The sequence below is a fragment of the Medicago sativa genome, chromosome 2 (genome assembly GCF_051527215.1).
Source record: "Medicago sativa cultivar Bolivia chromosome 2, Bolivia_mono, whole genome shotgun sequence".
NCBI lineage: Eukaryota > Viridiplantae > Streptophyta > Magnoliopsida > Fabales > Fabaceae > Medicago > Medicago sativa.
The window spans coordinates 18722989-18733658 of NC_140750.1; the positions used below are offsets into that span (position 1 = coordinate 18722989).

Genomic DNA, 10670 nt, shown 5'->3' on the forward strand with positions numbered 1-10670 from the left:
ATTTTCAATATATCAATTTATTAGTTATATGGAAGTTAATTTAAACAATAAAACAAAGTTTTTATTGTCTCCGTGAGGTTCATTCAGTTGATATAGATATTATATAATATATGCAGGGGTCAGAATTCAAATCTTAAACACGTCACTTATTCATCTTAAGAGATAATTTTTCAATCATACTAAACTATTTGACAAAAAAATAGTTTTATTAAAATTGCATAAATTAAATATAAGCCACTACATTTTTTTAATATGATTAATTTAGTGCATGTTTGAAATTGCATAAATTAAATATCGTGATTTTGTAAAACCTACACTTTAAATTGCTCCAACAAAATAAAAGTGAATTGTTTGATAACACACATACACTTAAGAAAATTTTGTTTATATTTTATTGTGAAGGATATTAGGACATGATGAAAGCATGCTACAATTACTGCATTTCAATAATAATAATATCAATAATAATTATAATAAGATCAAATAAATTAGAACCAATTTGCACATTACAACTTGCAAGGTCCTTTTTTTTCATCCAATTTTCAAGCCATTAATTATTGCACAAATGGCGAAAATGGAACTAGCTCAGGAGGGATAGACAAGAAAAGAGAGAATGAGTTGGGTGGTAAAAGGGAAAAACGGAGACGAAACTCTATATCAACAAATTTCGATATAGCGTCTTCCACAAAAGCAAAAACGAAGAAAACCGACACAGAGTGAGGTCTTACAAGGTCAAGAAAAGGTCTTACAAGGTCAAGAAGACACAAGTAGAGTAAAAAAAAATGACAAAAGTTAAGAAGAAGAAAGAAAGGTGAAAAAAAAAGCTCAGATAGGATAGCACCCATGATGATTAGAATGAACCTGCTACTAATGCTGAAGTTGCTGAAGAATTGTCAGCTACAATTTCAGAGCCACCGATGTCTTCTTCTTTTTTGTCACAGAATCTCAAAGGGTTGACCATGGTGGTGATGAACTTGTTGCTAGTACTCATCACATGCATGAGATGTTCCTTATTGGGACCTGTATCATATGAATCATGCTCTTAATTAGTGATTGCAGAGAATGAAGAAAGAATGGCAGGAGCAGTAGCCAGCTTTAGATTTAAATCCAATTAAAAAACATTAAAGAATACATGAACATATATAAATAGAAATTTTATGTATATTATAATATAAAGTAAATAGAAATTTTATGTATATTATAATATAAAGTAAGGTTTTTCAGATGATCACAGTAAAATATAGAAAAAGCTAGTATATAAAGATATGCCTTTAACATTAATTTAGCATATAAAAAAGGTTTTGAGCTATGACTATATGATGAAAGTAAAATGATAATGGAGATTTCCACATTGAACTAGTCTAGTAGTACCTTTGACAAATTTGTCTTTTGGTTTCATCTTTGAGACCCCTTTTTTCCTCACTACTCTATTTCTCTTTCAAGAAAGTAAGGGAAAGAGAGGAGAGAAGAGAGAGGAGTTTTTGTTATGGTAAGATGGGAGGAAAGTGAGGAAATGAAGATGTTTATAGGGAGGAAAAAAAGGAAAGATGAGTGCATGAGGATGCTAGTGGGCTTTCCCAATGGACTTGATGGAGACAGGTCCAAGGCCCAGAAAGATCTAAATGGACCTGATGATGTCACCAGGGCCCAGGGTGAAAAAACAGTATATGAAGAAAAATGTTTCATTTCATGTAATTATTAAAAAAAATTAAAAGAAAAATATTTTTTTGATGTAAAAAAATTAGGCAAGTTAGAGAACGTTTACGGAGATAATTATTGTCCACATAGCCAGTTAAGGCCAAGTACAAGCAGCCTTATTGCGCAGGCCTCCAAATTTTGGGGGCACAAAACTTTCAAAAAACATTAAATAAGAATCTAAATATTATTTAAATTTAAAATTTTGAGTTTAATTATATAAAAAAATCTCAAATTTTAAGCATTAAGTCTAAATGTCTGCATATATCAATTTTTAAGGGTCCAAATTTATGTATATATATTAATTTTAAGGATCTAAATTTCAGTATATACCAATTTTAAGTATCTAAATTCTTGCATTTATCAATTTCGACATCCAAAATTTTGAAGACCCAAAATAAAAAAAAGGGCCTCCAAAATGTTCAAGAACGCCCTGATTGCCCATTAACAAATTCGAACGAGGTGAATCCTTCTCAATTGAACCATCCTACATTGTCAAGATTTTTATCCTTGCTGGAATATAAAGGAACAATATATACAATTGAGTCATTGAATGAGTGAATTAATACATTAAATATTAACCAAATAAAGTTTTATATAGTTATTGCAAAGTTATTACTAGTGTGGGGTGGTGTTGCAGTGTATGTCTGTGCAAAGTTACAAGTGTTCTTTGTGTAGTACATGGGGCTCCCCCAAGAAGCAGTGTTGCTCGTGTGCTTTCCCAGAACTTCCAAGTTGCTGCCTTCAAGTTGAGACCTAGCACAGAAGATTTACTACTTCTATACAATCTATATGAATCATTTTCTCATTTGGACTCTTTTCAATGTGAAAATGATTATATACAATTGACATTTCTGAATTAAATATAGTTTTTTTAAAAGGCTTTTTACACCCACCCACTCTTATGAAAATCCATTGTTTTGCTACATCATTCACTTTGTAATTGTTTTTTAATATTTAAGAATAAGAACATCTTATTGGGGTTCCTTTGCTTAACAAGGACCTCTCCCTGTTAAGGACCTCCATTAGAGGAAGAAAAAATGGATATATATTAGGTATCACACAACTAGATATGGATTCTCTATCTCATGAGCAACTAACGGGTGTTACGTTCAAAAGAAGTATTGAAATATGTACAAGTTGGTCCCCCTTTTAAAAGTAATATTTTATGAGTTAATTTATAATTTAATAAATAAATTACTTTTGTATAGTGATGTAAAATTAGTAGGACTTATTTAAGTATTTTTCATTGGAGTCCTTATTAGTGTATTGTTATTGGAGTCGTTGAGTCCTTAATAGATACTTTTATTAAAAAATTATAATTAAATGATGTGTACATGTGGAGCCTATTTAAGGAGTCCATATTAGTGTACTGTCATTGTGAATGCTCTAAATCATCGGTGTTACAAAACCGTAACATAGAATATTCTTCCACTTTGCAATTGTATTCTAGATATTTTAGATGATTTTCTTATATGTTTTTACTATATTATAGCATTTATATTATTGTTTGAAGAAGCAAAATACTTATGGGATGAGGTGTTAAAATCCAAATACGGTAAAAACACAAAGGTATTAAAATCCAAATAGAAAAAACAACGACAAGAAAAGTAAAAGAATACAACATTTTTTTAGAGACACTCATCAAATGCATAAGGTATAATCTAGACAAAAAAAAAAAAATACACAAAATGATTTCTAAGTTATAACCTTTATATCTTTATATAAAATACACAAAAAAAATATTAATGTTAAAACAAATCAACATGCACCCTTAAGGTATAATCTAGACAATACTTCATCCGTTTCAAAATATAAGCAAAATTTACTTTTTAGGTTCATTCATTTAATGATGTATGTGATTCATAATATGGACCACATACATCATTAAATGAATGAACCTAAAAAATGAATTTTGCTTATATTTTGAAATGGAGGGAGTACTGTTGTCAGAGTGCACAACTTCACAAAAGTTTGAGTTTAACAAAATCTTGCGTGCAAAGTTATGTTATAATTCACTAATTTTCAAACTAATTAGCACAAAAATCAAGTTTGCAATGATAATCATAATAATAACCAAAAGAAGAAAAAAAATTAGTGGTTGGTTTGAATAAGACCCATGTGGATGGCATTGAAGTTGGTCGACTAAATATAAGTTGGGTAAAATGTAATATTCCATGAGATAGAGACATCTGAATGTGAATTCACTAATGATTCCTCAAATTGAATTTAAGATCTTATAATGTTGTAGTTTTTCTTGGATTGCACTGCTTGGTAGTATACGTAAACATGGGAACTCACTTACAATTCAAGCTACACCAATGAGTTTACCCCATAAAAGAGGGAACAAAAGAACGTGAATTTGCGCAAAATGATGGGTGAAGGGAACAAGGAATCTTTGGTAACCGAAAGAAAATATGCTAAACTATAGGTGATACTTCTAAATACTCGTGGAAAAAAAGTAGGGTAAATTTTTTAACTACGATGCTCATGGGAAATCTTACTACCAAGCATCACACAGTCTTCAATGTTACATGGTCAAACAAATATTACAAATTCACACCTCCCCAATTCCTTGGCTTGCTAACTCCATAATTTAATACTACTACTATTTTTTATTATATATATCAAGGATTGTTTACGCATGAATAAAAGGCAAGTAGCCAACAAGTTACACCACTAAGCTTTTTTGGATAAATTTCATTTTTTGTACTTGCTTCTCACTCTCACAAATTTGGTATAGTAGCTAACAAGTAATGTGGCTCACTTTGATCTACCGTAAAAATATTGTGGCTATCTTCTAACAAGATGAGTTGGGTTTAACTCAATTCATACAAAAAGGGTCTACAAGATAAGGTTACTCATCACTTATAAATAGTCGTATCACAACTAATATTTGTAGCACACTTCGCTCACACCCCGTATTAGACATCTGAAACGTGTTCTCAGTATGAAACAATTAACCTTATCATAGTTGGCCAATGGATCTTGAATATGATATGATATTATCTTAAAAATTAGGTTATACTTAACTTAACCTTTATAAAACCAGCTTGTATATATGGTGAGGGATGTACATTTTTTAAAATTTTAAACATATTTTTTAGACCATGTCCCCTTTTTATACAATCTGAAATTCTTGACATGTTTAATAGGAGTGTTGAACAATGAACACTTGAACTTGCAAGTAACTCTATACTATTAAAACAAGTTGCATTACTAACAAATTGTAGACAGAAAAAGCAAATTAAATTCATCACTAATTAAATAGAGATCAGTTTCACATTCTTTTTATAAATTTTCGTCATTGCAACTTTTTCAGTAGTTTGTTTTGATATCAACATAACACACTCTTAATTAGGTCAAAAAACCTTAAAACCCTAAGTACCTGATTTGATTCTAGTCTCTGGTGAACCTACAAGACTTCAGATCGTAAAGATACTCCATAAAATCACAATATATAGACTAAATTAATTAATATTTGTATATACTTTTAGGAGTGAGCACTCTTGTTCTTGGTGGTAGCAGTAAATTAATTAATATTGTACAGGATTTTATAGGTAGTCACTTAATTATAGATTGACCAAAAGTTTGTGTACCCCATATTTGAGTCCAAGTGTCCCTACACACAGCTTCCCTTTAAGGTCCACTACTGCTTTGGCTGGCCTTATAAGCCTGCAAGGGTTCAGTTCACTTTTTCCTGTTCTACCCCATGCACCATGTAATCACAAGTCCACTTATGATCAATGCTAGCCTTTTATTCCATTCCGTGACCATACCAAAATATAGTTTGCTATCCAACCATACATTTCATTTCATTAATAATTACAAAGAGGATTGATAGGAGTAACTTTGAGGTGAGATATTCCACTTCATAATTCATTATAAATATTGAATTTATCAATCCAAATGTTGACTACTATAGTATCATTACACACAAAATTTTATATAAATCTTAATTTCAATGTTATATAATCTAACAGTCGATATTTACATGGCCTATGTTCGGATGCAAGGTGGGGAGTGACATTGGCCAATGTTTTGATGTGTTAGTTCAACAAAAGATTAAAGTAAATGAAAGTAAAAGATAATAGACACGATTAATCCATGTTCATGTAGTTCAGTCAATGATGTCTACCTCTGCGACTGACTATAGAGCAGCTATATAGTTTCGTTTTATTTCTATATGAATTAGGGTTTCTAGCTAGTGTTACAACCAATATATATAGTATTGTGGTTCAGTTCACAACGCTTTGCTAGCTCAGCTCCTTCTCTGCCCTTTGCCCCTCTTTTATGTATATATGAGTCATATTCAACAAGATGCATCAACAAGATGCAAGCAGGAGTGACATTCTCAATAAGCTATGAACTGGCAAAGTCAATAAATGTGGAGTGATGTCATTGACACAAACACACACTACTATTTTTTAAAAGTGGTGAGGTCTACATTACCCCTCGATGAATTAGGGGTAATTTAACCTCAATGACAAGTAGGATTTGATTCTGAAAAGGAGATGAAAATCACATGTTTAATGAAGATGATGAAGAAGTTTGATGTTCTTAAGATTAAAATGGTAGACTTACACTACCCCTGATGAATTTGGGGTAATTTACTTCTAATCACAAGCAGGATTCGATTATGAAACGAAAGAGATGGAGATCTCATGTTGAATGAAGGAGGTGAAAAAGTTTGATCTTCTTAAGATGAAAATGGTAACTGATTGTAAGAATAAATATGAAGAAAATCAGATTTTTCTATGATACGGGTAAATTATTCTCAATTCATAAAGAGTTAAGAAAAAACCATTTTGATTTGATTGTGCCACTGATGAAATTAATTTTTATAATGAGTTATTAGACATAGTATAATTCAGCTTACAGTTACTCTTTGAGTAACTTCATTCCTCCTTTTAGTGTAAAACTATTTTAAATATGTTTCTAATCAAATTTCATTATATCGATCCAACGTAGCATTTGTTAAAATAGCAATGATCTTGATACATAGAAATTAAATTCTTATATAAATATGCACCAAACTTTTTTGTCAGTGAATGTATCCTGTAAGGTTGGGATTAAAGGTCAAAGTGAGGATGATAATAATTCTGCAACTACAAGACAGCATTGGAAATGTCAGTCACGCACACACATGACACATGAATGTAAGTTGTGGGACAAATAGGTAAGTAAAAATGAGAAAAGGTAACAAAGAAAGTTTCAGGACAAAGTGTTGGTACTAATTAAGCAGAAGGCTGAAAAACATTACAGCCTTTGAGACTTTTTGGTTTTCAGTACTCTATCTATCTGGAGTTTACTTTCCTTTGAAATCAAATTGCAGCAATTAAAAGGATTAACCATAAGTAATAAATCATTGTTCCATTTGGTCACGTTTATAAGAAAAAAAAACTATTTTGTAGGTATTAAATCAACCAGCAAAATAGTTTTTTCTTATAAATGTGATCGGAGAAAGTATAAGAATTCAGAAACTTGTTTGTACTACGTGTCAGATGGTGCTATTGTAGCACCTATTTTCATTATTTATTTACAATATTATAATATTTTTTTAGGAATGAATTTATATTTTTTGTCCAATGAGAAATAGTTTAGTGCTATAGCCTATATGTGTAGAGCAATCATGTCTACGATGATCCTTTATTGTATTTCTTGGTTGATTGAGATGTCAAATAGTTTTGATTATTTAAGGTTTATTATTTTTGGTGAACATTTAGTGTTAAGAGTCCCACATCGGTTAGGAGTTGGTCTGACAATTTGTTTATAAGTGGGGGCAATCCTCACCTCACAAGCCGGTTTTGTGGGGTTGTGTTGGGCCCAACCACGATTTTTAAGATGGTATCAGAGCCTCTTCACGATTCTGGGCCACCTGTTATCAGGTTTCCGTTATCGGGCCACCCGTCATCCGTTATCGGGCCACCCGTCATTCCGTTATCGGGCCACCCGTCATTTATGTTCATGCTTCATTCCGTTATCGGGCCACCTATCGGGCCACCCGTCATTTATGTTCACGCTTCATTCCGTTATCGGGCCACCCGTCATTTATGTTCACGCTTCAGTGTTATCAGGTTTCCGTTATCGGGCCACCCGTCATTTATGTTCACGCTTCAGATGTCTAATCCTGAGAGTGAGGGGGTGTGTTAAGAGTCCCACATCGGTTAGGAGTTGGCCTGACAATTTGTTTATAAGTGGGGGCAATGTAACACCCATACTAGACGTATCTAGAATGTCTAGCACGTGCGTTAAGTTTAGTATTGGATACATTAAAAATTTTACAACAAAACAGCTACAAATGAATATATATACAACCAAATGCGTTCGTACATAATAATACAACTCAACTTTACTAAAGTATAATAGATACATCCTCGAATATCCATCTCATCCTGCAGCGGATGCGAACGAACACTTGACGCATCATCCATTCGGCTACTAGCTTGCTAATCCAACCTGTTTATCTGAAACAAATAAGGATTGGGATGAGACATAATGTCTCAGTGAGTTCCCCTAAATCCTAGGCTATAGGCAACCTCAGGGGAAACCTACGGTCACCACGTGTCTAAAATACAACCTGACGGTTGATTATACGTGTGTGGGGACTTGCATACTTAGACGGTCGTGCATACTAGGGCCGTCATAGTCTCATCTCACTGTTATAGGCTTCACTTCCTATACGTGTCATGGCGGTTGAGAGGAAACTAAAACCGCAATGCCAAGAATACGCTCTACGTATCGAGGCCTAAGCATACTATAATCATGACACAATTCTAAACCGGACGATTAGGGGAAACCTAAGATCGTCATCGGTATATCTTTCTCTATTCTTGCTCTATGCATAACTATGTTGTATCTAACAACATATTCTATCTTGCTATCATACTAGTTCTTGACGATCTACGTCTATGTTCTACTATTCTTGACGATCTACGTCAAGGCTCTACTATTCTTGACGATCTACGTCAAGGCTCTATGACATAACATAATATATCTAATAATATGCACAGTCAGATTCATTCATAAAGTTAGCGTTTAACAAACAAACATTATCTGAGTTCATTTTACGGAAAGCCCCGAGTGGAGTAACCCCGAGCGCAATCCCTATCTATCCGATGGAAACCTATCTAAGGTATAACCAACGGCACTCCTGCAGTGACGTGCGGGATCCTTACGGCTAACCCCATTTCACCTAATGGAAACCTCTTGAACCAACCTAGTGTGGACACAAGAGACACGACCACTACATCTTACTTACTAAGTGACATGCGGGTTCCTTACGGCTAACCCCGTTTCACCTAATGGAAACCCCTTGAGCCAACCTAGTGTGGACACAAGAGACATGGCACCTTTACTTTAAAGTCTTGGTCTATAAATGCATGAGTATTAAATCTATGCTAGCTATCTCTTTTACCTCGGATGCCTATACGATCCAACTAGAGGTAAACTATATGCTTGCTTAACTTTCTATGTGAAGAGATATCTAATCAATTCACGTCTTGCCATACTCGTATGGCACTCTAGCTTCTATGCGAAGAGAATACTCTATGTCACTTCGCGTCTAAGCAAGCATACTACTCATGTCTAACCTTCTATTCTATTCTTTACTAACTATTCTAGTTCTTGACAAGCTATGTCAAGGCTCTATGTTCATGCCCTTATTTGATTCATCACTACCCGAGTAATATCGGCTTACGCTCTCTTGATTCACTCTTGCCATTCTTGTTAAGTTTGCCATGATTTCCTTTTCAAGAATCGTTTGATGTTATGTGCATTGCTTCGATGTTGTTTTGGGGTTATAAAGTTGTAAAACGATGAAAGAAATGTTTCGGAACGCACCACCGACCCACACTGAGCCAACAGCCAAAAAGCATGTTGGCTGGTCCAGAGGGCTGCGCTATTAGCGCCCCTGGAGCGTGGCTTTTCTGGGGAGCTACGCTATTAGCGTAGAATTTCGCTAATAGCGTAGTTCTTCGGGTCTGTGGTACCAAATTTCCAATTTTTGACCCAAAACTCATTCTAATGATTCCTGCAATGCACCAAAACATCCAGCAACATACATATACATTTCTAAACTTATTTCATGGCAAACTAACAAGTAATCAACAAGAATTTATCAAAAGTACACTAAGGTTCTAAACCCCTCATAAACATAAATCTCTACTTTCTAGCATGAATTTACATAACCAAAGGTAGGTAAACTATCTATGGAACTCACCTAATCAAGTTCCTTGCATCTTTCCAAGCATCTAGCACCAAACCCTAGCTTCCTCTTCATTCTTGATCTTTAGCCCTTTCCTCCAAACCATGCTTTAATCTCTTCCTCCACTTGTTTCTTGCTTGTTAAGCCATGCTTGATCATGTTTTGAAGGAAGATTGGATGTCTTAGGGAGGAGAGGGAGGCGAATTCTAGAGAGAAGGAGGAGAGAAATGTTTTTCCCAAAACCTAGAGAGAGAAAGTGAAGTGGGAAATGAGGGAAAATGGCCCTTATGGCCTTATATAGTCGCTTGCGACGTTTTACCACTTTGCCCTTCACCTCAGTCGTGTTCACCTGACTCTGATACATAACTCATGCTTGACTGATATTACTCATTAATATCTTTCGTCTTACTTACTTTATTCATCATGATCACTTTCTAATGAATCTTAGTCCTCTGATACATTTAGCAGATGAAATTTCCATTAGCTGACGAGCGGGATGTTACACTCTACCCCCCTTAAAAAAATTTCGTCCTCGAAATTTAGAAATCATCTACCAAACATCGCAGCAAAAGTCTGCTTCCTTTGGTTTCTGCTATACAATATCTGATCAAACCACTCTAGGGAGTTGAAGAATACTTTTCTCAACAAAGCATGTAATTCTTCCTCTTCTTAATCCGCATGACGAATACGATCTCTTCTATTTTAATATCTACCTCAAATCACAGAACTATCTGAGAACATAGTGATTAAAACTAACTGTTGTTATGCG

General features: G+C 34.0%; 1 long non-coding RNA gene across 1 annotated transcript; it reads right to left on the bottom strand.

Moving 5' to 3' along the window:
- Positions 1-458: 458 nt before the first annotated feature.
- LOC146945193 (uncharacterized) lies at positions 459-1496 on the bottom strand. Its single transcript, XR_015026267.1, has 2 exons — positions 1372-1496; positions 459-1020 (listed from the first exon to the last, which is right to left on the bottom strand). It is a non-coding gene; the product is annotated as an uncharacterized LOC146945193 (long non-coding RNA).
- Positions 1497-10670: the final 9174 nt, after the last annotated feature.